Genomic DNA, 27,032 nt, shown 5'->3' with positions numbered 1-27,032 from the left:
TACTGCAGAATTAAATTTTAATATACTAAATCTATCTTTTTCAAAATCCACCTCATAGCAGGCATTCTCATTCAGATTTTGCAACTCTAACCAAAAACATATGATATAATGCCCAAGGTAAAGCAGTAAGTGTCCTGCAAAATTGTTTCATTTCCAGAACTTCAGCTCTGTTTTAACTTGCCTATGTAAGCAAACAAGATAAAGAAAACAAATCAAACCTAACCTTTACAGCAACGCACAAAGGCACTGGAAGAATTCAGTGAGTAAGGCAGCATCAATGGAGGGAAATGGACAGTTGAAATTTCGGGTTGAGATCCTTCATCTCACTTGAAAAATGGGGAGATAATGAGTGTTAAAAGGTGTAGGAAAGAGGTGGAGCAACAGCCGGCTTGTCTGTGTGGGAATGGGTAGTGGAATTAAGATTAAAATGAGGTACAGTAGTCTTTCGCGTGCATTATGTATTACATCAGGTGCTCTCAATGCAGCCTCCTCTGCATAGGTGACACCAGGTGCAGATTGGGAGACCACCTCGCCAAGCACCTTCGCACTGTTTGCCATGGCAGCCAGGATCTTCCAGTGGCTAATCATCTTAATTCCACTTTCAGGTCAGAAAATCCTCCTCCACTACTACTTTGAGTTTAAACACACATTAGGGGAACACCAGCTAAAATTCAACCTGGGCCGTCTACAACCTGACGACACGAGCATCAAATTTTCAAACTTCTGATCACCACTCCTTTCTGTCCCTTTTTTCTTTCCCCTTTCCTCAAGACCCACCTGGCCTGCTTCACTTAACCACTTTCTACTCCCCCATCTTCCCCATTTACCCATCACCCCTACGCTCCTTCCATGGGTTCCTCGCCCCACATTCCTCCCTTTATTCCAAGCTCCATCGTTCTTTCTTATTAAATTCCATTTTCTTCAGCTCTATCACTTCCACCTATCACCTCCTGGTTTCTGACATCACCTCCACTCTTCCCTCCCTCATCTGCCCATAACCCATCACATCTGGATCCACAAATCATCTGCCAGCTCTTGCTCCACTTTTTGACACTAGCCATCTCCCCCTTATCCTTCCAGTCTCAATTGGAAACACTGGCTGCATATTATGCTACATACGGTATATGCTGCCTGACCCACTGAGTGTTTTTTTTAAATCAGTGCCTTTGTGCATTGCTCCAATTTCCATTTTAGAGTCTTTTGTCTCCAAGGATGACGTATGTCTTTATCAAACGAGTAGTAGGTGTAAAATAATTCAAAGAACATTAACTGTCATAGAAAAATATATTAAGTGATATAAAAATTCCTTTTGGCTGCTTCCATAACTGATATCTTCACTTTCTTCGTTATCATTTGAAACAGATTGAAGATATGCTATCCAAGATATGTTATCTAACAGAAAAACCATGAAATATGCAAAGATCAGTAATACAGTCAGTCCCTGCATATGTAAGGCCGTCATTCCTGAGTAGTGTAGGCAAGTTGATCTCTTCGTAAATGATAAAAAGTACATTTTCTATAGCTATCCCTTTCCTATTGCTCTATATACACTTGCTGTAACATTTTTTCTTTATTTCAGTAAGCCTTCACTCTTGCACTACCCATAATTAAACTCATAGTGTATGTGTATATATATATATGTGTGTGTGTGTGTGTGTGTATATAAAACACACACACACACACACACACACACACACACACACACACAGTATATCATTCCAATTGCTAATAAATACCATGAAGCATTTTATCACTACTATCCAGAAAAATGCTTTAAAATATATGGGGGAATGTATGTAAAACTGGATTTTCATGCATCAGGTCAGCTGTAACCTGGAGTGCAACTATCACTCCAATGATCTTATTAAAGTTAAATTAAGTGATCTCTTACTTCTCACCAGAAAATGGAAGTTAACCCTGAGCAACTCTGTCAATGACAGCACTGCAGTCTTGGCTCAAAATGATTGTTTTAAGACCAATTCCAATAACACCAATAAACTTAAAGTAAATAGTCTTGAATTAGAATCTTTATTTTTTGTTAATATGGTTAAAAACAACTTTTCTTTTTGCAAACAAGAGAAAATCTGCAGATGCTGGAAATCCAAGCAACACACACGAAATGCTGGAAGAACTCATCAGGTCCTGATGAAGGGTCCCGGTCCAAAATGTTGACAGTTTACTCTTTTCCATAGATGCTGCCTGGCCTGCCGCGTTTCTTTCCTTTTTGCAGAAGTGTTAAATTGCATATCATGGCAGAGCAGAACGAATAATCACTAAATTGTATTAGTAGAAAATAAATCTAAGATTTACTGTTTAGGGAATGATCCTTCGATAGGTCACCATCACCAGTTTTAGGGAAATTATGTCACTACAATGGTTTAGGTAAGCAAGAACACTACAGTAAGGCAGCAAGCTCAGATACAATGGTCAGTTCAGGTCCAACCAGAGGTGTATTTGTTCATTCTGTGTCTCCTTCACAATCTCAAACCACTGCTGTATACCAAGATGACAGAGCTATCCTGTCAGCAAGTTGCTCTATAGCGATGGAGCTGGACTTATGAAGTCGGCTGGACTTCTTGTGTACTCTTGTGCCAAGAAGATGCATGGGATTGCAAGACCCTGTTGGACAATGGTAACGTAGAACACGCAAGTCCGGTTCACTGGTTCACTGGCCAGTCCTACTGTGGAGAAGCTACATTGCTTCGGTTATGGCGAGGTCTAAGCCTCCCAGCTCTTGCTCCACTGTTTGATTTTCCCTGCCGCAGGGTTACCTTTTGCAGGTCCCCAGGAGAGAAGACACGGAAGGGGTGTGGGAGAGCCTTTGTGAGGCACACTGGAATCTGTATTGTGTTGGAGGCTGGCCTCTCTCATCAGTGCCGCTCTTCAGAGTTCGCTCAGTGGAAGAACAAGCTGGACCATGACAACATCCCATAAATCTACAGTCATGCCACTCAAGTACTTGGGTTATATTTCTCTTTTCTCTTTGTGGTTGTGTTTTCTGAAATCATAACAATGTGCGCTATTTGTGCTATGGGTAATGTGTCTTGCACCTTGGTCTACAGGAACACTGTTTCGTTTGGCTATATTCGTTTATGGTTAAATGACAAACTTGAACTTGAAATGTTCACTCAACTTAAGGCAAGTGAGTGCTCAATATTGGTAAAATTAAAGGTTTATCGTCTTTGAAAATGGATAAATCCCTGATGAAATGTATCCCAGGTTATTAAAGGAATAAGGGAGGAAATTCTAGGGGGGTTTGGGGCAACTTCTGAAATCCTTTTGGCTATAGTAATGGTGACAGGGAACTATAAGACTATTTATTTTGTATTGTTGTTAAGTAATTGAATGGTTAAGAAACTGGAATCAGCTTTAATGGACATAATTAGAAAGGTACAAAGTGACCAGAAACACCCTCTAACTTTGTTTAAACAATGTTGTGTATGATCAATTCGATGGAACCCTTTGAGGAGGTAACAAAGAGAGTCAATGAGGAAAGAGCTTTTGATGTGGGCTAGGTACATTTCTGTAAGGCTTTTGATGAGATCCCACATGGCAAGCTAATCAAAAAGCAAATATCTAAAGCTTAAGAATTTATTTTACTTCCACTCCAAAATATTTTTCCATTTCTCACATGTAACAAGAACAACATTTTAAAAGAATTCATGTTATTTTAAGTGTACATTTAAAACAATTATTTAGAAACAAAAATACAATTTATGAAAAAGACTGCTAGCAACTAGCATTGAAAGCTAGGATTTCAACAACATAGAAACAAGGGAATATATTACTGCACCTTATAAACTCAGCAATATATAAAGATGTGCAGAATATATCCTTTCCCAACAGAGACAAAAATACACTTGCAAATTATAAGAGATAAACGTTTAAAATTACAAGCATTCTCAAATGTCACACCTACACAATTCTGGCATGAACACTCCAGGCGGAAAAAAGGCAAATGTTCAGAAGGATTTTCTTTGAGGAAAATAAAATGTATCTATCCCTGATCAATGTGCTCTGAAAGGTGGCAGAGACAAACCATACAACCCAAAACTCTGTCATTTCAGTTCTAAAAGCAAATACTGTACCATCAATGGACCTATTGAAAAAAAATCCAAGCAAATTAAAAAAAAGGCACTATTTTGAGAAAGGACAGGAGTCTTGCCCGATAGTTACCCCTCAAAGTTCAAAGTAAAATTTATTATCAGAGTACACACGTCTCCACATACAACCTTCAATCAACTCTAAAATAATAAATAACCTGATTCTTATCATTATAATTTGTGTTATTTCAGTATATGAAAAATGGATGTGATATTTTCAACATCCCATCATTGGCTTTTTAAAGTACTCACCAGTTAGAAAACACCTTAGGGAAATCTACAGTCTAAAAGATCCAATAAAAAGTCAAGCCTCTGTTCTCTAAATCCAATCAATAGCACACATTAACACTTAATAAATCCTAATGAAAAATATTAATAAAAACAGTGCTGATAAATCTGCAGGGGATAAAAGTCTGTATACTACAGAAAGCAGAATGTCATTTTTAAAGCACCAGTTTTATCCAGCATCCCACTGGAATCCTATAAGAAAACAACTGCAGCCGCTAGAAACACGAAGTAAAAAAAAAACATAATCAGCCGGTCAGACTACACTCGCGCATAGCTTTCATCAGAACAAAAGTCAAACATTTATGTTATAAAGGAGGAGGAAACAATTTAGAGAAGAATGAGAGGGTGTGAGAGATGTGATAGGATGGGGAACACAAGATTGAATGGTAAAACTGGAGGTATTGCCAGCTAAGAGAAGGTGAAGGCTTGTTGATCACATCTGATTCTGTCTGGATGGATAGGAGATAAAGCAGGAGATAAACATCTGAAATACTTCAGCATTATCTAGCCTCCCTGTGCTTGCTCAACTTTTAGCAGTATTTTAATTTTCATTTTAATGAAAGACAATCAACCTGAATTATTAACTGTTTCTCTCTCAAAAAAATTTGCCTAACCTCCCGAATATTTTCTGCATTTTCTGCTATTCTTTACCTTGTTCTTTTAGTTTACTACTTTTTCCTTATTGGTTCATTCTGTAACATTTTGTCGTGGAGCAAAAATATCTGCATATATGAAGTACTGGACTTTGCTTTGCCTTAAATTCATCAGACTACTTAAATAGAGAAAGAGCTTACAGTAATACCAGCAGCCTTGAAACGTAGCATGAATAATCATGAGCACAATAAATTTTTGTGAAATTAAACTGATCAGACGCATGACGTGTCTGCTGTGCAAACTAAAGAATGCCCACAGATATTATTAACACAGCAGGCTTTTTCAACAGTTTCAAGGTCTGAATTATGAAGTGCAAAAGACAAAACTCAGGTTCAATGCTATGCTATGTACAATATGAAAAGGAATAGCAGATAATACACAATTTTAAAAATACATGAAGAACATTAAGCATAAAGCACTTACAGTAAAAAAAAGGATGCATTCTCTTCAAAGGCAAGAGCATTTAAGTGTGAAAGAGAGGTTGCTGAGGGACTGTCAGCTCCTTTGAAACGTGTGAGTCATTGTACTGTGAACATCAGCATCAGACCTATATTCTCACTGACATCACCATCTCCAACTTTGCTGCAAGAGCAGCTATGGCAACCACATCATGTAATGTAAAACTGAACCCTTTAATTGTTTTTACAACTTCCTACAGCATCAGCCATTGAACTCCAATTGATTAAACAAAATTAATGCTGCCTTACTGACATGAAGGATCTGCTTCTAATAATTACAGAGCAGCAAATAAAGATGTACACCAGAAACAGGAACCCATTTATTTTGAAACATACACGAAGTGACCTCTTTATTAGGCACAGGTCTTCTGCTGCGGTAACCCATCATTTCAAGGTTTGATGTGTCGTGCATTCAGAGACGCTCTTCTGCATACCATTGTTGTAATGATTATTGAGTTACTGTCAGCTTGAACTATTCTGGTCATTCTCCTTGGACATCTCTCTCACAGAACTGCTGCTCAATGGATGTTTTTTTTCATTTTTGTGTTTAGATTTTTTTTTGTAAACTCTAGAGACTGCTGTGTGTGAAAATCCAAGGAGATCAGTAGTTTCTGAGATACTCAAACCACCCTGTCTGGCACCAGCAATCATTCTATCAGTCAAGGTCACTTAGATTATATTGCTTTCCTATCCCATGTCCGAACAACAAGTGAACCTCTTGACCATGTTGGCATGCTTTTATGCATTGAGTTGTTGTCACATTATTGGCTGAGTAGATATTTGCATTAACAAGGTGTACAGGTGTACCTAATAAAATGGCCACTGAATGTAGACAAAATAAAGCACTCCCTAGATCAGGGTGTGGAAAAATAGGTTGATTATGATTGATCTTAAATTTCTGAAGGTAAATGTCATAATGGACTGAAGCTCCTGCATCAATGATAGTGATTAAAATGAATTGATATATTTGATGAAATACAATAAATTTAAGTTATAGAGAAGTTTTTAAAGCCACATGCTGTGTAGCTGTGGACTGTACTTCTAGAAAGCAAGATTACACCGGTATTTCAGGACAGGCTAGTGTGAAAATAAACGCAAACAGAGACACGGTGATATGCAAAGATATCAAGTAGGTTTACCTCGTACAGTGACAGACGGGTCACAACACCAGCCAATTTCCTCACAATTTGATTGTATTGTACACAAGCCAAAATAAAAGCTCCTGCTTTCAGTTGTGAAGGGAAACAATATTGTGACAAAATGATATTCAAAGAGCAGGAGCATTATACTGAGATGGGGGAGTACAAGGCAGAAAATCAGAAAGCAATCCAAGGTCGCTTTTCAAATGCTGAAAAGACGAATAAAGAGATGGGATGAAAGAATATCAAAAGGGGTAGTGAGAAAGAGGTTGTACTAGCTAGGCTAGGGATGGCAAGCTCTTCGGATGTTTTGTAAGACAGAATTTGAGGAGGACAACATGAACCAAGGGCATGACTGAACAAACCCTCGCATCAGATAGTGTTAGAGTTTGCAGAGGATACATCCTAGTAAGTAAGATGAGCCCCGAAGTTAAGCCTCGAGGTGACAATGTAATTGAAAATAATCAAATATGTTACGATAAAAGAAAAAGGAAGTAATAGAAAGTAGAAGAGAGCAATCACAAACACGAGATGCTAGAAATCCAAGCAACACACACAGAATGCTGGAGGAACTCAGCAGGTCAGGCTGCAGCTATGGAAAAGAGTTAACAGTCAATGTTTCGGGCCGAGATCCTTTATCAGGACTCTCCTCTCCTATCAGATTCCTCCTTCTCCAGCCCTTTACCTTTCCTACACACCTGGCTTCACCTATCATCTTCTAGCTATCTTCCTTCGCCTCCCTCCCCCCCCCCCCAACCTTTTTATTCTAGCATCTTCCCCCTTCCTTTCCAGTCCGGAAGAAGGCTCTCAGCCTGAAACATCGACTGTTTATTCATTTCCATAGATGCTGCCCAGCCTGCTGAGTTCCTCCAGCATTTTCTGTGTATTGCTTTGGATTTCCAGCATCTGCAGATCTCCTCGTGTTTATAGTAAATGCTCTTTTGTTACTCGACATTTGAGGTAATTGATTTGACTTTCAGTCTTAAGTTCCAAACTAAGTGGTCTGTATTATGAAAATCCCAACTTTGTTTTTAAAGATACTGAAACTAGGACTAGGCTTTCTTTATTGACCCACCAAGAAACATTGTTGCAAAGTGAAACCTATTCATCTTAGATTTCTCAATTTTTAAACAGATTTTTTGAACCATCTTCAAATGTTCTTTTGTGGATAAATTCACACAAAATACCTGTAAATCAATTTCTAACATGTTGAATAAAACACAACTGATAGGGAAGAGGATATTTATGAGGATACAGGAAGGAGTCACTTCCTTGAGAAATACCACAGGATGTTTTATGTGCACCTTAGTCTTACAGATCTATAAAAAAAGTGAGGCCAAAAAATCCATTACAAGCAATTTAAAAAAAACTTAAGGGACATCAAGGTAAAGTTGTAACTATTAATGGGAAAAAGTACAGCAAGGGAAAGTGTTTGCCCAAAGATAGGTGAAGGTGAAAATGTAATGGGAAGTCCAGTTGCCATGTGTAAATGACAGTTTCATTAGTGTGCACCTAGCAGCCAGTGACACTTTCACTGAAGTACACAATGGGTTCTAACTACTCAGCAACCATGAGGCAAAGGTTGACTACCAAACTTCCCATGCCTTGGCCTTTGACCATAACACTTTAACACAGGTTTTCTATATTTCTCAGGAAGTGCCTCTCAGTGAAAGCACACATCAACGGTGCTCTCCAAAGATCAAGCTTTTGTCATGCTTAGAAATACCTTGGTTAAAGAGTTGTATATCTAGGTGTACAGATTATATTAAATTCAGATATGAGTGCTGGAGATAAAAAAAAGCCAAGTTACAAAGTGTTAAAACTTTGGCACGTAAGATTCTGATAAATCTGGCACTCTAGAGATGTTGGTGGTGCAACACTAGTCAATGTTCTTGCTATTCTGACCCAACACATCTTTAAATTACTTCATTTGTTGTTACACAGTTACATAATAAGTTTTCCAGTGCACCTGGTGCATTTCAAGGGAGTGCAGAAAAGGAGCTCCAGTGAACCAGATGCCAACAAACATCTGGGATTTCCAAACAATCAGATGACCAGCTTTCTAACAGTGCTGAATTCCAAGTACTCACTTTGGATCTAAGATTAAAGTATTTTTCAAATGGCGAGAAACCGAGAGCTGTTGGAAAAGGCACCCAATGGGTTTACGCACACAAAATGCTGGAGAAACTCAGCAGGTCAGGCAGCATCTATGGAGAGGAATAAAGAGTTGAAGTCTCAGGCTGAGACCCTTCATGAGGACCCTTACCCAGTGGGTTAAATTATGGCGAGAGATTGCCCAGTAGGTTAAGTTACGCAGAAAGATTACCTAACGGGTTCAATAATGAAGGAAGATTACAAACTCATTTCATGTTTCCTGAAATTAAGGAGGTTATGGGTTGACTTGACTGAGATTCTTGTGAACAGTGGTAATTAATGCCACATCAATTGTTAACATAGAATCTGAGATTGATGGAATTTTGTTCACCGAAGAGAGAAAGACAGATAAATTGAAATTAGTTTGCCGAGCAGACACGAAAACACTGTAAGACATCAGAGGCTCAAGAAATCTAAGCCTCTGTCCACAGATTATTAAAAATTAGTGAATAATTATTAAAATTAAAAGGTAACATTATATTGACAAGAGGAGTGAAATTAAAAGACAGATTATGCATTAGTTGTACAGAGCATATGGTAACACTATCTGTGCTCAGTTCTAGAAACCGTAACTCAGGAAAGGCATACAGGTCTTGGCAAGATGCTTTGCAGATTACTTAAAGTGATACCTATAAGTTTAAGAGTAAGCCTCCTATACAGACTATAATAGATTGGCTTGCTGTTACTTGAATCCAAGACTTGAGGGTTGAGTGACCTTATCAAGATGTTTAGAGTAACATCCAGGATAGGTTAAAAAAATTCTGTGGTGGACAAACTGAACTAACAAAAGCACAACCTTAAAAGTATAGCCAGAACCGACAGAAGTTATATCACAAACCCTTCCTTTCCAGAAAAAGTAGGGGAAGCTAAACCTCTTCCCCAAAAGGGTGAGGGCTCAGTCAATAGAGATGCTGAATAAGGAGCTGAACGGTTTTTTGGACTATTGGGGGCATGAAGGAAATGCAGGTTAATGGTATTGAGATACAAATCAGATCAAAGGCGAAGTGAATGGCATAACAAGCTACAAGGGCCTGAGAACCAAATCCTATTTCCAGCAGATTTGCGCAGTCCTGATTGAACATCTAAAAGAAGGCAGCATTGTGCTGCTAGCAAAGTAGCTTCAAATCACAACCTTCCTCTGTGAAAATTATCTTACCACCAAGACACGTTGGTCAGAAATTTAAAATCATTTCAAATTATCGTCCAGACCTTAAAAGATTAAAATAATACTGGAAGGTTGAAAATGATCAAGTTACTATAATGCCTAAAAACCTCGAGTTGAAATCCATACTCTAATATCAGAATTTTATTTCCCTTCTCATTTTGTAGTCTATGCTTCAGGTACTGACACTACATGGCAAGTCAATAGAGTGAAAAAGCAGCAAAGTTAAATGAAGTTTTGACTATTCAATGTTGGGGGGGGAGGGGCGGGGAATCATAGTTAACATGCACCAGAATTTCAAACTGCAGTTCACAAAATTAGTACTAAAACAATGCTCAGTTTTATACACATAAGAGGTCTCAGATTATTAGGTTCAACTACACAAATACATTTTGCAGGATGTGTTCAGTCAGAAACACAGTGGCGAGCACTCGGTTCATGAAAACAGACAAGAGGAGCTCGCTTAGCTCAGCTGCTGGTTTTATTTATTTTTAAAAATTTTTTTAGTATGTTTTAAAATTTTTTTTTATGCGACAAGCACAAAAACATACTGGTGTAATGACCCGAGGACAGAACCCACTCAGTCACATACAGATCGGGGAGGTGATGATCACCCACCCCGGTTACAGTTGGGGTGACCCACAAACACACAAGTGAATAGCTGTATAATCCAAGCTAAAATACAACAATAAATGAACTTGGACATTCCACCATAATCCCCCGACAGCATTTTAAGACAAGAACAATAAATAGCGATGGCTACTAGGAATACTGGGACGGGCTGTTGACCACTCGCCTTCCCCTCCCCGAGCAGCACAATATTAACAATTTGTTAGGAGGAACATTTACAGACCAGGAGCATTCCACTTTTATTTTTAAATCTAGTAGTCAAAAAAAGTACACAGCATAAAAGCTGATAATATTTACCACCTTATCCCTTCCAAATGTGGGTTATTTGAAAAGAGTATTAGAAAGGCATAGATACTGACACAACTCAAGAAATCACAAAACGAGCAGGAACAAAAATTAAATTGGGTTCAGAACTCAAATCCTAACGGTAAATTATTCTTCAAGCCAAGGACAATTCCCTCATGCTTATGTGCATGCATCAGAGCAGGTAAAATACTTTAAAATGCTTTGTGTGGGTGGTAATGGACTTTAAAAGGGAGCAAAGTTTTATTGAAGGATTTGTGTATACATTAAAACATGTAATATAGGAAAACATTCCTTGAAATGCTTTACAAGCTGAAAGTACTCAGGCTGTCAGAATGAGTTCCAGAAAAATGTCAGCAGATGATAATCCTATCCTATAAAAATGGCCTAAGGATATCATTGGTCAGCTTAAAGAGAATGTAGGGAATAGGCTTCTTGCAGTCAAAAGCAAGCTATAAAAGGGTAATGCTTTTCTGCAAACACCTAGCCTCAGAGAAGGCAGAGTGGTTGGCACAAAATTGCTATTTGCTACCACAATGCTCCATATACAAGATGACAAGACGTAGGAGCAGAATTAGGCCATTTGGCCCATCAAGTCTGCTCCACCATTTCATCATGGCTTATCCAATTTTCCACTCAGCCCTAACTTTCTGCCTCCTCCTCGTATCCCTTCATGCTCTGGCCAATCAAGAATCTATCTACCTCTGCCTTAAATATACATAAAAAACTACCCCCACCCCCACAGCTGCTGTGACAAAGAATTCTACAGATTCACCACTCTGTCTAAAAAAGTTCCTCCTCTTCTCCATTCTAAAAGGACACCCCCTAAAGGGATAGATAAGATAGAAGTAGGAAAGTTGTTTCTATTGGTAGGTGAGACTAGAACTAGGGGACATTGCCCCAAGATTCAGGGGAGAAGATTTAGGATGGAGATGAGGAGAAACTGTTTTTCCCAGAGAGTGGTGAATCTGTGGAATTATCTGCCCAGGGAAGCAATTGAGGCTTCTTCACTAAGTATATTTAAGATACAGTTAGATAGATTTTTACATAGTAGAGGAATTAAGGGTTATGGGGAAAAAGCAGGTAGATGGAGCTGAGTTTACAGACAGATCAGCCATGATCTTATTGAATGGCGGGGCAGATGGCCTACTCCTGCTCCTATTTCTTATGTTCTTATGTACTCTGAGGCTGTGTCCTCTGGTCTTAGACTCTCCCACTATACCACATCCACTCTTTCACCATTCATAGGTTTCAATGAGGTCACCCCTCATTCTTCTGAATTCTAGTGAATGTAACTGCTATCTTGCCTTCTTCATAGCTACGTTGATAATGTTGGCTCCAGGTTAGATCCTCAGAGATATTGCCACTCAGGAACTTGAAAATGCTCACTCTCTCCACTTCTGATCCCTCTATGTAGACTAGTGTACATTCCCCCATCTTACTCTTTCTGAAGTCTACAATCAGTTCTTTGGTCATACTGATGTTCAGTGCCAAGTTGTTGCTGTGACACCACTAAACCAGCTTATTTATCTTGCTCCTGTACATCCTCTCATCACCACCTGGAATTATGCCAACAACGGTTGTATTGTCAGCAAATTTATAGATGGCATTTGAGCTGTGCCTAGCCACACAGTCGTGGGTGCAGAGAGAGAGTAGAGCAGTGGGCTAAGCACACACCCCTGAGGGGTGCCAGGGTTGATTGTCAGTGAGGTGGAGATGTTGTTTCTGATTTGTACCGATTGTGGTCTACCCGTTCGGAAGTCAAGGATCCAGTTGCAGAGGGAGGTAGAGAGGTCTAGGTTCTGGGGCTTTTTGATCAGAACTGTATGAACGATTGTGTTAAATGCTGAGCTGGAGTCAATGAACAGCATTCCAATATGGGTATTTGTATTGTCCAGGCGATCGAAGGCCGCGAGAAGAGCCAATGAGATCACAGCTGTAGACCTACTGTGGCAATAGGCAAATTGCAGTGGTCCAGGCCCTTACTGAGGCAGGAGTTGACTCTAGCCATAACCATCCTCTCAAAGCACTTCGCCGTAGATGTGAGTGCTACTGGATGATAGTCATTAAGGCAGCTGAGCCTGCTCTTCTTGGGCACTGGTATAATTGTTCCCCTTTTGAAGCAGGTGGGAACTTCCAACTGTGGCAGTGAGTGACTGAAAATGTGTTTGAACAACCCCGCCAGCTGGTTGACCCAAGTTTTCAGAGCCTTACTAGGTACTCCATCAGGGCCTGTCACCTTCTTGAAAGACAGCCTGAACGTCGGCCTCTGAGACAGAGATCACAGGGTCACCGGGCGCTACAGGGATCTGCATAGCTGTAGTTTTATTCTCCCTTTCAAAGCGAGCATAAAAGGCGTTGAACTCGTCTAGGAGTGAAACTTCACTGCCATTCATGGTGTTAGGCTTTGCTTTGTGGGAAGTAATGATTTGCAAACCATGTCAGAGTGGGCGTACATCCAATTTGGCCTCTAGCCTCATTCGTAATTGTTCCTTAGCTCGAAATAACCTCAAGCAAGTTGTAGCTGATTTTCTGGCAGAGACCTGAGTCGCCAGACTTGATCCAGCCCTCAGCAGACTACGAACCTCCTGGTTCATCCATGGCTTTTGATTTGGGTAGGTACAGTAAGTTCGCCTAGGCACACACTCATCCACACAGGTTTTAATGAAGTCATCTGTGGCTTAATCATTCAGACTCAAAGATGAATCCCTGAATACAGTCCAGTCCACAGACTCAAAGCAGTCCTGTAAGCGCTCCCGTGCCTCCCTGGTCCATACTTTCTTGGTCCTCACTACTGATGCTGCAGTCTTCAGTCTCTGCCTATCACTCAGGGATTAGAAATATGGCCAGCTGATCGGATTTCCCAAACTGTGGACATGAGACAGCACAGTAAGCACTCTTGATGGTGGTATAACAGTGGTCCAATGTGTTGGTTCCTCTGGTACTACTAGTAATTTGTTGATAATAATTATTTTGAGACTTTAATAATAATTACAGATTTAATTATGCAGAGAACTACTCTGCAGCCCCCTCCAATTTCTCTAGAGCATCAGTAAGAAGAAAACGAACAGCCATTAAATACCAATATTTTGCAGCAACAAATTTAGCTATAGCTTAACAGTCAGGATAGAATCTTAACTGTAACCTCCTAACTCCGTGAAGCCAAATGAAATTGTTATGAGGTCTTCAAAGAGAATTTCTGCACAACTCTGCTTTAAGTCTTTAAATAACCCAGAAGTGATTAGTAGTGCAACACTCAAGTTGAGTCTGAAGTTCTCCCAAGACATCATTTCCAGAATGGCGCATATTTGTACGCAACTTTGTTTAACATGGGGAGGCTGATGCACAGGCATGGAATGCAAGATGACTGGGGACCCTTCACTACTGCAGCCTTCCTCCGCCTTCTCCACCGTTTGCTACATCATCTTCCACCAGCTCCACCGTTGAGGTCTTGGTTAGGTCACTTCTTTCCCTTGACCTTACTAGGAGCCAAGCTCCAGACAGCATCACTCTTGGGATCTCAGGAATTCACAATCCCCTCTACCACAAGGTGACAATCATCAGATTAGAACTGATTAGATCCTTTTGATTGCACAAATGAGATGAGAGATTTGCTGAAGCTAAACATTCAGCCCTCACCCCCCTCCCACCCCCCAATGCAGGGAGGAGCACCATTCCAACTTGATAATGCTGGATTTATTCAGGTTTGCAGGCCAAATAAATGTCACAATGCACACCATACTACATATCCTTTGCTGCTTGCACCGTTACTGTTGATAGCATTACTGTCAAAACAAGACACACCAACATAAGCTATTACACTGCACTAGTAAAATTCCAATGAAATGTGCACTTATATACCCAAATAAAGTCAAAGGCAAATTCATTGCCATATGCAAAAATGCTACAGGAAAGATGCAAACAAGGTCGAAAGAGTACAGAAAAAAAATTTACAAGGATATTGCTGGATATGGAGGACCTGAGTTTATAAGGAAACATAGAACAGTACAGCACAGTAGAGGCTCTTCAGCCCACAATGTTGTGCCGACCCTCAAAGCCTGCCTCCCATATTACCCCCCACCTTAAATTCCTCCGTATACCTGAATAGTAGTCCCTTAAATTTCACTAGTGTATCTACCTCCACCACTGACTCAGGCAGTGCATTCCACGCACCAACCACTCTCTGAGTAAAAAAACCTTCCTCTGATATCCCCCTTGAACTTCCCATCCCTTACCTTAAAGCCATGTCTTCTTGTATTGAGCAGAGGTGCCCTGGGGAAGAGGCGCTGGCTATCCACTCTATCTATTCCTCTTAATATCTTGCATACCTCTATCATGTCTCCTCTCATCCTCCTTCTCTCCAAAGAGTAAAGCCCTAGCTCCCTTAATCACTGATCATAATCCGTACTCTCTAAACCAGGCAACATCCTGGTAAATCTCCTCTGTACCCTTTCCAATGCTTCCACATCCTTCCTATAGTGAGGCAACCAGAACTGGACACAGAAAAATTGAAAAGGTTAGGACTGCATTGTTTAGAATGTAGAAGATTGAGAAGAGACTGGATAGAGGTATAGATAGGGTAAATGCAAGCAGGCTTTTTCCACTGAGATTGGGTGGGACTACAACCTGAGGTCATGGCTTAAGGGTGAAAGATGAGAAGGGTAAGTGGAACATGAGGGGAAACTTCTTCACTCAGAGGGGTGTTGTGGAATGAGCTGCCAACCCAAGTGATGCATGCCAGCTCGATTTCAATGTTCAAGAGAAGTTTGGATAGGTACATGGATAGTAGGGGTATGGAGGGCTACCGTCCTGGTGCAGGTTGATGAGAGTAGGCATTTTAAATGGTTTTGGCATGGTCTAGATGGGCTGAAAGGCCTGTTTCTGTGCTGTACTTCTGTATGACTCTATTTGTAAGCACAGGTGCAATGAAAAATTTACTTATAGCAGCATCCCAGGAACATACCATCAGACCAACAATATTCACAACTAAAAAAATTCAACAAATTTTACAGCTTTTAGTAAAAACAACACAATTGGAACTAAAAAAAATCATTCCATTGTAATACAAAGTGGCTGTAGTTCTGATATACCAAGGTAGTGATTAGAATTGCGCTGGTTGCTTCAACAACCCAATGGTTGGAGGGCAGTAGCTGTTCTTGAATCTGATGGTGTGGGTCTGTCTTCCTGACCAGTGGTAGTGTAAGAAGATGGCATGGTCTGGTTGATGGAGATCTTTGATAGATTTTGAAGCAACACCTCATGTAGATACTACAGATGGTGGGCAACAGGGGTTCCCAATCTGGGGTCCACGAACCCCTTGCCCCTAGTATTGGTCCATGGTATAGAAGACATTAGGAACCCCTGGTGGGGAGGACTAAATCCACTACTCTGCAGTTTGCTATGTTCCTACTCATTTGAATTGCTATATAAGACCATGATGCAACCAGTCAGGATACCTTAAACAGTACATCTGTAGAAGCTTGTTCAAGCATTCAGTGACAAGCCACACCTTCTGTACCTTCAAAGAAGGCAAAGACACTGGCATACCTTCTTTGTCATTGCATCCATGTGCCAGCCTCAGGACAAAACACCCAATATGCTAACTAGTGATGCCCTGCAAGTATGTTAATCATTTCTGATGAATCTGCAAATTAAACCATTTTTAAATTATACAAATGACAGAGACTTTGAAAATTCTGAAGAGCCATTACATTTAATGCCAGTTATTTCTAACTTGAAATTAGAAAAAGGTGAGATTCAATTGAAAAGCATAGACTTGAAAGAGTTATATTAAAATTCATAGCTTGTGTTTGAATTGATATCTTGTTCCGATTTATGAAAGGATCAGGGTCACAAACTTTACCCTGTATAGGTCTAAATTCAGACTTCAGGTCAGGACATCATTCTTTCTTCCAAATCATTCCAACCCCTTGGAACAGATTTCTGATGATGGCTTCGCCTACGAATTTTCATCCAGTTACATTTAGACTCATTTTAATCTGGAGCCAAGATCACCTCTTGAAGAAGGTTGGAGCTATACGGAATTATCAGAACAGATCTTGTAAATAAATTTCCATCATTTTAGGCAATGGTGGTCAAAAAATTTTCCTATTTTTTCCACATGATTTAGTTATTTTTACTATTTTCTTGACGATTTGGGAGATGATCACTGTACATATCTTGAGATAAACAAGGAGGGGGCCTTTTCCAGTCTCTAGTTGTGTTTAAAATCAATCATTATGTAGCATAGCACCACAGTTTCTGTCAAATATTTCAAATGAAGTTGGTAAGTTTTTTGAGTACAGTGCTGGGAAAACATGCTAGTCAATTATCTCCAAACTCCTGTCTGAGCAATGGCAAAGGTCAAAGAGAAATCTCCCAGAGTTTATTTCCTTAAAATGGCCTTGGACATCTGCCTCCTATAATTATCCTGAGCACAATACATTCTTAAAATCAGTTGGAGTAGAAGCATAAAATGTCATTACTGCCTGAAACTTGTTGGCCTGTCAGCACATTGAGATGCCCACAAAGGAATGCTGCTACCAGGCACATTCCAGACTGTAGGAATACATGCTGGTGGATACATCTAAGCTTGGAGGGGAAGGACCACAGTACAGGGCAGTGATTCCCAATGAGGGCGTTAGGGGACGTGTCCAAAGCGGGTGTTAGGAGAAATAGAAGTCATCGGCGGGCATCCAAGATTCTAGCAGGCGGAGGTAGTAAACAGCACCCTAACTTGAGGAATACACCAAAGCTTGGTGGGAAAGGACCACAGTACTGTATCCAGTACTCTGCTCCTGGAAAGGACGGAGCCAAATTGGGAGAGGAAACCCCTCAAGTAGTGTACCATCTGAGAGGGCCAAATGTGTGGCAAAAATCCTCCTGGTTTTAAGTAATAAAAGCATTGACTCTGAATGCAAGAATAAAAAGACATTGCACAACTTATTCTTTTTTAAAATTCTGCATAAAGTTTGTTTGGCTTAAAATATTTTGTTTTCACTGGAGTTTAGAAGACTGAAAGGTTTTGTTGAAATTAATGGAATTCCAATAGCACTTAAAACACCGGAAGAACGGAAAATGTTCCTGTACTATTTGAATTGTCTAGCACGGGGGAGGGGGTACAGCTCAGATTAGGGGAAAGCACACAGAGAGGAGAAATTTCCTTACTCATGCTATAAACTATGTGACAGAGGAATGTGAAGGCTAAACTACTGAACATATTTAAGTAGACTGACAGATTTGTAAACACAAAAGACAAGCGTGCGTATGGGATTCTGGTCCTGAGACAAATGATTATACTGATTGGCAAAGCAAGCTCCAAGGGCCAAATGCCTACTCCTCCTACTCTGCTAGGTTTGTATGTTTAATGGCATCTCATATTTTTTTTACTACGCGGCACATCTATCAAGCAATAACCTCGGTGCAATCAACATCAAAGCAAATCTTAAACAAAAGAGCTGACAGAATTCCATACCATATGCTCAAACATATTATCATCCATTCCAGAACAAATTCTCTCCAATTTGTTTTATTATACACTTGGAGAAAATATTCTGGAAATCACAGTTTGCTTTTCTTCATCATGAATTAAGAAAGCAAAACTGCTTTACAATACCCCATTTAATGGCAGAAATTCCCAGATTTCGACATTAAAAGAACTGAAAACACATGGACGCATTTTCTGAAGCTCTGAATGCTAATCTGCCCAGGTGGATCACAAATTGCTTGCTCACAAATGACAGGAACGCCACAAGCCACTCTATGTCAGATAGACAAGCTTCGATCTAAAGCAACATTATGCCCCGTTTCCAGGCAACCATTACAGAGAATCTACAGGCTGCAAAAATTCACATGGTTGACTTAACAGACACATACAAGATATGCTGATTCTAATGCCTTTCATTGGGAATAAAACTAAATACAATCCTTTTTTATTCCAGTGGGAGTCCAAAAGTAAGTTATTTCTCAACCCTGAACAATTAAAACTGATAATCATATTTTATATACATCAGCCCTTTAAACAGTTCTGTGCAAGTAAATTTCAAGTATGTCAAATAGTCAGCGGGAAGGAAACTTGAGCTTAGTGCAAAAACATCTGCTGTTTTGTCAAATGAATGCTTGTTTCAGTCCAGTGGTCAAATCATTCTCATGCTGGCATAGACGACAACTTTTCCTCTGCAGACATACGCAACTGAGTGCCCACTAATTCTAAGCATCTGTTTTTATCTGAATAAAAAAGCACCAGCATTCCAACATTTGGACATAGCTACACGTTACTTTAAAAACAAAATATTTAAATGTGCATGTGGAAAATTCACCACTTTTCTAAAAAAAAGTGATCCTGGTGTATCCAATTCATGTAACAGTGATATACTGCATTCCCCCCTTTCTACTTCCTATCCTCACACTTTCCTTTCATTCTGCTCCTTTACACCTCATCCTCCTCCCACCCCCACCTACTTTACCAACGCTTCCCCTTATACCATCTACTTAATCGCTAACCTCCCCCTCTCCTATGAGCCCCACTTTCCTCCTACCCTCCCACCCACCTACCCCTCTCTGTTCCTCTGCCCTCCTTGACACTGGTCTACCCGTATTTCCCCTGAATTAAATGCTCCTGTCCCCCTGCTCTCTCCTCTCCCACCCTTCCATCCACGACATCTCCCCCTTCCTCCTTCCATTCCCTAAATCCCACAATCTGCTCTCCTCCTCCACTTGTTTACCCATTTATTCCCTCTTACTCCTGCTCTTCCCTCATCTTCCCCCCAACCTCTTCTCCCTCACCACTGCCAACTACCTCCACCCTTTCTCGTCCCCTTCACCTCCCTCTTTTTACCCTCCAATTTACTACTGCACGACATCCTCCTATTCATCCATTTTTCCCTACTCCTCTCCACCCATTGGACCCCTGACATTGCTTCAACAGTCTTTTTCTCCTCCGCTTCTTCGTTATCCTCCCTAGCCCTCATCTTCCTTACACCTCCTCCCGACATCACCTTTCTTTCCTCCTCCCGACTCTTCCTATTCTCTGCGATACCTCTTCCTGTTCCCCTCTCTCTCTCCTCGCCTTCCAACTTCTCTCCATTTCCTTCCTTTCCTCCCTCAATCTAAGTTTCCATTCACACTGCTCCCAGGAAGTTACAAGTTTTGACATGACTCCCAACGATGCTGCTGGACCATTATCAAACTCCGCTCACTCAAACTCGTTCCTATTAAGCTGCTCCTTCACCCAAGCCTTCTGACCCAGCCACAACTTTCGTTTCCCATCGCAAGCCTTTGATGTCGGAAAATCAGCAGACAATTTATTCAGACTCACCACCACATTCACTCTCAGTTTCCCCTGGCGAAACCCTTGGCGAAGGCGGGCGGGGCGGATTGACGTGCGGGGATTGGCAGAGGGGAAGTAGTAGAGGGCGGGACAGGGCAGATTGGCGTGCGGGGATTGGCAGAGGGCAAGAAGTAGAGGGCAGGACAGGGCGGATGGACGTGCGGTGATTGGCAGATGGGAAGTAGTAGAGGGCGGGACAGGGCGGATTGACATGCGATGATTGGCAGAGGGGAAGTTGTAGGGGGCGGGACAGGGCGTTTGACGTGCGGGGATTGGCAGAGGTGGAGCTGGAGGGGCGAGACAGGTTGGAATGACGTATGGGGATTGGCAGAGGGGAAGTGGTGGGAGGGGGTTTCTAACACCAGGAGAGCCCGAGAAATGTGAAGGGGACCTGAGGACTGGTGACGTGATTGGGTGCACGAGCAACGTGACGCTGGGTATGGGCGGGAATTAGTGCCTAAGGAACAGGAGGGGCGGGGCCGGGTGGGCGAGGTCTGGTGACGCAGTGAAACCCGGAGCAAGGGGAAGGGTGGAGCTGGCAACAAGTGACGGCGAAGAGGGGGCGGAGATTGATGACGTGTAGGAAGCCCAGGCGGCTGCGCTTTGCCATCCGTGCTTTCCCGCTTTCTGGGTGTGCTGAAGGACAGAAAACACTTTGAATTCCAAAGATTTAAATTGTCATTCTAAAGTTTTCCGGAACAGGGACACTGCTTGGTAATTTTGAAACAAGAGGGCGAAATACTGCTGTTAAATACGTTCAAAGCTTAAAAGCTCATTTATTATCAAAGACTGTATAAATTATACACCTTGAAACTTCTCTGCTTCCAGGCAGCCACAAGAGACCCGAATATCCCAGTGAAAAAGGCCAAAAATCACTCCGCAGAGAGAAAAAAATATCGTGTAAACAAAAGAAGCAAGCCAAAGGCATCCCGAACCAGACTGACCACCACACAAAGAGAAACCAGTTCTTAGCATGTATTTTTTTATTTCGTGTGATATTATTCTTTCATCCAAGAGGGCCACAACCATGTCATAGGGTTTGGAGGCTTGTGTGCCTCAATGACCCGGAGAGCTATGTGGCTGGAGTCAGGGCTTTGTGCTTTGGCTCTTGATAGAGTCACCCATGCCAAACAGGTGAAAGGGTCCGGGACAGACTAAGAGTGGTCCAACAGTCCTCCAGGTTCAGGGGTTCAGCTCAAGCTAACAACCCTGACTGGTAAAAAAAATTGCAATGGACACACCAATCGCTGTGTGTGATGGTATGGAGAGACAGATTGGAGGAACCTTTATCGCCGCCCTAAATGCCAGTAGCATAACTGGCAAATGAAAATGATTGTTCTCTGCCATTTTAATACCTCTGGTGGTGGACACGGGGAAGCATCTTTAATGATGGCAGAGTCCAGTGGCTGACCGCTAAAGAACACAACTGTGACATGAGGTTGCCTTGGCAGTCAAAGTGAAGGATAATAAGTGGGGCTCATAGGATAATCCAAAGAGTTTTTACAAGTATATTAAGAGCAAAAAGATTGTAAGGGATAAAATTGGTCCTCTTTGAAGATCAGAGTGGTCGGCTTTGTGCGGAACCAAAGGAAATGGGGGAGATCTTAAACAACAGGAATTCTGCAGATGCTGGAAATTCAAGCAACACACATCAAAGTTGCTGGTGAACGCAGCAGGCCAGGCAGCATCTGTAGGAAGAGGTGCAGTCGACGTTTCAGGCCGAGACCCTTCGTCAGGACTAACTGAAGGAAGAGTGAGTAAGGGATTTGAAAGTTGGAGGTGGAGGGGGAGGGGGAGATCCAAAATGATAGGAGAAGACAGGAGGGAGATCTTAAATAGGTTTTTTTGTGTCTGTAGTTACTAAGGAAGCTGGCATGAAATCTATGGAATTGAGGGAATCAAGTAGTGAGACCATGGCAACTGTACAGATTGAAAAGGAGGAGGTGCTTGCTGTCTTGAGGAAAATTAAAGTGGATAAATCCCCGGGACCTGACAGGGTGTTCCCTCGGACCTTGAAGGGGACTAGTGTTGAAATTGCGGGGGCCCTGGCAGAAATATTTAAAATGTCGCTGTCTACGAGTGAAGTGCCGGAGGATTGGAGAGTGGCTCATGTTGTTCTGTTGTTTAAAAAAGGATCGAAAAGTAATCTGGGAAATTATAGGCCGGTGAGTTTAACGTCAGTAGTAGGTAAGTTATTGGAGGGAGTACTAAGAGACAGAATCTACAAGCATTTGGATAGACAGGGGCTTATTAGGGAGAGTCAACATGGCTTTGTGCGTGGTAGGTCATGTTTGACCAATCTGTTGGAGTTTTTCGAGGAGGTTACCAGGAAAGTGGATGAAGGGAAGGCAGTGGATATTGTCTACATGGACTTCAGTAAGGCCTTTGACAAGGTCCCGCATGGGAGGTTAGTTAGGAAAATTCAGTCGCTAGATATACATGGAGAGGTGGTAAATTGGATTGGACATTGGCTCGATGGAAGAAGCCAGAGAGTGGTGGTAGAAAATTGCTTCTCTGAGTGGAGGCCTGTGACTAGTGGTGTGCCACAGGGATCAGTGCTGGGTCCATTGTTATTTGTCATCTATATCAATGATCTGGATGATAATGTGGTAAATTGGATCAGCAAGTTTGCTGATGATACAAAGATTGGAGGTGTAGTAGACAGGAAGGTTTTCAGAGCCTGCAGAGGGACTTGGACCAGCTGAAAAAATGGGCTGAAAAATGGCAGATGGAGTTTAATACTGACAAGTGTGAGGTATTGCACGTTGGAAGGACAAACCAACGTAGAACATACAGGGTTAATGGTAAGGCACTGAGGAGTGCAGTGGAACAGAGGGATCTGGGAATACAGATACAAAATTCCCTAAACGTGTCGTCACAGGTAGATAGGGTCATAAAGAGAGCTTTTGGTACATTGGCCTTTATTAATCGTAGTATTGAGTATAAGAGCTGGAATGTTATGATGAGGTTGTATAAGGCATTGGTGAGGCCGAATCTGGAGTATTGTGTTCAGTTTTGGTCACCAAATTACAGGAAGGATATAAATAAGGTTGAAAGAGTGCAGAGAAGGTTTACAAGGATGTTGCCGGGACTTGAGAAACTCAGTTACAGAGAAAGGTTGAATAGGTTAGGACTTTATTCCCTGGAGCGTAGAAGAATGAGGGGAGATTTGATAAGAGGTATATAAAATTATGATGGGTATAGATAGAGTGAATGCAAGCAGGCTTTTTCCACTGAGGCAAGGGGAGGAAAAAACCAGAGGACATGGGTTAAGGGTGAGGAGGGAAAAGTTTAAAGGGAACATTAGGGGGGGCTTCTTCACACAGAGAGTGGTGGGAGTATGGAATGAGCTGCCAGACGAGGTGGTAAATGCGGGTTCTTTTTTAACATTTAAGAATAAATTGGACAGATACATGGATGGGAGGTGTATGGAGGGATATGGTCCGTGTGCAGGTCAGTGGGACTAGGCAGAAAATGGTTCGGCACAGCCAAGAAGGGCCAAAGGGCCTGTTTCTGTGCTGTAGTTTCTATGGTTCTATGTATTCAGTCAGAGCTGCCAAATAGGTTTACCATTTCAGCTTCTTCTAATAACTTCAGCCAATACGTTTTACCTCATGTGATAAAGAAATGGAGAAGAACATTCAGCAGTAGTCCTAACTCTGCCTGATTAGCCAACGTGCTTCTTAAAACTCAATCACTTCTGTTGCGGTCTGGTATGGAATCCCCTCAGATGGAAATTCCTTCAAAAAGTAGTGGATATGGCCCAGTCCACTGCGGTTAAAGCACTCCCCATCGTTCAGCACATCCACACGGAGCACTGTCACAGGAAAGTAATGTCCATCATCAGGGATCCACACCATGCTCTCTACTTGCTGCCATCAGGATGAAGGTACAGGAGCCTCAGGACTCACACCACCAGGTTCAGGAACAGTTATTACCCCCCCTCCCCAACCATCAGTCTCTTGAACCAGTGGGGATAAATTCACTTAACTTCGCTCGCGCCATCACTGAACTCTTCCCGCAACACAGGGACTTTCAAGGACTCTTCATTTCATGTTCTCAATATTTATTGTTTTTTATTATTATTATTTTCTTTTGTAGCTGTACACTTTGTTGTCTTTTGCACATTGGTTGTTTGTCCTTCCTGTTGGGTGTTGTCTTTCATTCATTCTGTTGTGTTACTTAAATTTACTGTGTATGCCCGTAAGACAATGAATCTCACAGTTGAATATGATGACATATATATACTTCGATAATAAGTTTATTTTTTGAATTTTTTTCAACAGGTACTTAACCAACAAGCTGAATACTGCCCGTGTACATTCTGTACAAAAAGTGAAACAAATTGAATCTAGATAATTATTACCTAATCTATATATCAATTATGGGTGGCAGAGTGAAGATACATCTCTGCCAAAGGAGGTGTAAAAAAGTCTACTGTGTGGCCACAGTGGGGACAATGATATAAATAATCTCAAAATATATTTTAAAAAGGGAACACAACAACATTCAGGTTTGAAGCAGTAGTAGGCTAGTTGACCCCTCAAAGCTGCTCTGCTATTTATAATGGCTGATCTTCCTCAACTTCATTTTCCTGTACTACCCCTTCTTTCATAATGCCTAAAAATCTATCAACGTCATTGACTGGACCTACACAGCCCTCCATATTAGAAGATTTCAAAAATTTATCATCCACTAAGCAAATAATTCATCTCAATCTGAAATGGTCAGCACATTCCATTCTGGGCATGGAATGCGAACTGTTGCCTGTGAGCCTGATACAGTTACCTTGCTGGTGCCCCTACCCACAGAGAACCTACAGGTAGCCACTGCTGAGTTTCGGCCATCAGATATTGAAGGGGTGAAGATATGTAAAGCGCATTGAGCAGCAGGGAAGGAGGCAACAAGCAAATGAACGACGAGGCTGCATTTTAAAGACTGGTTGATATCGAGAGGACAATTGAATTGACTTTATTACTTACATCCTTCATATACATAAGGAGTAAAAATCTTTACATCTCCGCCTAAATGTGCAATGTGCAATTTATAGTAATTTATAACGAATAGTATGTACAACAGGATAGTCAATATAACATAGAAATACAGTGATGTCAGCATGAGTTAAGCAGTCTGACGGCCTGGTGGAAGGAGCTATCCCAGAACCTGTTGGTTCTGGCTTTTATGCTGTGGTACTGTAGCAGCTGGAACAGTTTGTGGCTGGGGTGACTTGGGTCCCCAATGATCCTTTGGGCCCTTTTTACACACCTGTCTTTGTAAATGTCCTGAATAGTGAGAAGTTCACATCTGCAGATGTGCTGGGCTGTCCACACCACTCTCTGCAGAGTCCTGTGATTAAGGGAGGTGCAGTATCCAAGAAGAGAATGTGATCAAATTTCTGGAACGTTTTATTGCTTTCTCTGCTAGGTCTTGTAGATAGCCAGTTAGGGATGAAAGTGTCAATGCAGATGCACATAGGAACATGATAGGTTAGTAACTGAGGAAGGGATCTGAAGTGAGGCTGCCCCACTTAATTAGATCCCCCTTAAAGTTTGTCCTCCTGGATTTCTGTCTGGGGCCAAGAGGAGAGTATGTTAGGGTGTGCTGTGGAGTTATGTAAATATAGCTGATGTTAATTCAAATTAGAACCGGTCTTCAGTTTTTATTGTAAATTGCAAGCAGTAAACTGAAGTTAAAAGCCCACAAACTAGGAGATATGATTTGCAAAATGGTGACCAGGAGGTGTTTGCATATGCATGAGCCAAGCCCTAACGATGAAGTGGTTATGTTAATTGGCTTGTATCAAACCAGGCAACACTTTTTGCATCATTGTGACTTGAGTTCAACCTGGCAGACGACACTGATGGCACTTACCATATCAAACATGGTCATAGATAGAGGTAATCAATAGTTACTTGTGTACTCAGAGACAGCTCTGATAATATTAATTTCCGTACTCTGACTCTCTGTCGTCAAAAGTTTTTAGAATATTTGTGCTCAGTATTTGCTCCAAGGAAAGGTGTTTGAACATTCAGAAGTGTGTTATCAATTACAATGTGTGTGCATATGGACCTCAAAGGAACTATTTGTATAAAGTTCAAAGTAAAATTTATTGTCAGAATACATACATGTCACCACATACAACTCTGAGATTCTTTTTCTGTGCAAATGTAAATATAAATAAATAGCAATAAATAATGAGTATGAAATAACAAGATAAAAGAGTCCTTAATTGAGTGAAGTCATCCCCTTTTGTTCAAGAGCCTGATGGTTGAGGAGTAGTAACTGTTCTTGAACCTGGTGGTGCGAGTCCTGAAGCTCTTGTACCTTCTACTTGATGGCAGCAGCGAGAAAAGAGCATGGCCTGGGTGGTGAGGATCTTTGATGATGGATGCTGCTTTTTTTACGGCAACGTTTGATGGAGATGTACTCAATAGTTGGGAGGGTTTTGCCAGCGATGTACTGGGCCGAATCCACTCCCTATTGTAGGATTTTCCACTCAAAGGCATTGGTGTTCCCATACCTGGCCATAATGCAGCCGGTCAGTACACTTTCTTCCACACATCTACAGAAGTTTGCCAAGTTTTTTGATGACGTGCTAAATCTTCAGTGATTCCTGAGAAAGTAGAATCTTCTCTGACTCCTGAGAAAGTAGAGGCACTGCCGTGCTTCCTTTGTGATTACATTTATATGATGGGCCAAAAGACATCCAGAGTGGCAGTTCTGTGAGCAAAACACATTTTGTTAATGACAGAAGTTAGAGGGGAATGGCCAGTCTGGTTCAAACCGACTGGAAGATGAGAGCAACTCAAATAA

The 27,032-nt window shown here is 41.4% G+C and overlaps 1 protein-coding gene across 4 annotated transcripts in view; it reads right to left on the bottom strand.

Annotated features, from left to right (window-relative positions):
• The window catches only part of pam (peptidylglycine alpha-amidating monooxygenase), a 189,749-nt gene extending 169,458 nt beyond the window's left edge, over positions 1 to 20,291 (bottom strand). For 3 of the 4 annotated variants that reach the window (XM_063068606.1, XM_063068608.1, XM_063068609.1), the window contains exon 1: positions 20,208 to 20,291. The gene's annotated coding sequence lies outside the window, so the exon portion shown is untranslated. Of the gene's footprint in view, positions 1 to 5,468; positions 5,564 to 20,207 lie in introns of those variants that run through there. The other variant, XM_063068607.1, reaches the window with a different exon arrangement.
• Positions 20,292 to 27,032: the final 6,741 nt, after the last annotated feature.

This window comes from Mobula hypostoma, chromosome 16, assembly GCF_963921235.1.
Source record: "Mobula hypostoma chromosome 16, sMobHyp1.1, whole genome shotgun sequence".
Lineage (NCBI taxonomy): Eukaryota > Metazoa > Chordata > Chondrichthyes > Myliobatiformes > Myliobatidae > Mobula > Mobula hypostoma.
The sequence above is the reverse complement of the archived record's forward strand: the minus strand, read 5'-3'. Positions and strand labels throughout refer to the sequence as shown.